Source organism: Etheostoma cragini, chromosome 18, assembly GCF_013103735.1.
Source record: "Etheostoma cragini isolate CJK2018 chromosome 18, CSU_Ecrag_1.0, whole genome shotgun sequence".
NCBI lineage: Eukaryota > Metazoa > Chordata > Actinopteri > Perciformes > Percidae > Etheostoma > Etheostoma cragini.
The window spans coordinates 13,267,002-13,267,816 of NC_048424.1; positions in this window are offsets into that span (position 1 = coordinate 13,267,002).

The window sequence follows — 815 nt, forward strand, 5'->3', positions numbered from 1 at the left end:
TTAATCGTGACATTTTAAGGTTCTTTTTGGCCTATCAGACTTTTTTTCCCCTCCACATGCTGTTGAAACTAGTACTGTTATAAAAACACGCCGCACACTTGTTTGGGCTTGCGAGCCGGCCAGAGTAGTAACGTTACGTTTTGAGTGGATGGCGAGCGTGAGACGCCAAAATGAACAGCAATAAGATTCTGGATGGAAAGTTGCCAAATGGTTCCGCTGACCAGACCAAAGGGATCTGTGTGTTTTGTCGTTGAACTGTGCTATCATCGCAGCACGTCCAGTCTGACACACTGCTGATGCCAGTATATATTTTTTTCCACCCTTCTATTGATGGACAGGGTTACATTGTGTGAGAGATTATTTGCTGCAAGTGGGAATGTCACGTGTGAAATTGAACACTACAGTAGGCTATATGTTAAAGGTTGTTTCCAATAAAAAAAAAAACATTTGCACAAAGCGAGCCGATCCACTGTTCCATGTTAAGAGAATCAAAATGAGAGAATAGATTAAAATGTGCGATTGTGATTAATTATGAGTTAACTATGACAATGTAATTAAACATTTTAATAGTTTTACAGCACTAATTAAAATACATTTCATGGACAGACTGCATAAAACATGAAATGATCCGCGAAGTCTTATCAAACCAAACAAAGAACATTAAATCGTATACACATGAAATACAATATAAGAAACAATACATTATATATTGAAAAACAGAACTTTGACAAACAGTCACTTTGATGGCAAAGTTATGCAGTGGCCATAGAGGCCATACTTGAAAAGATTAAAAGAAAAAGGGATTTTACACTAAA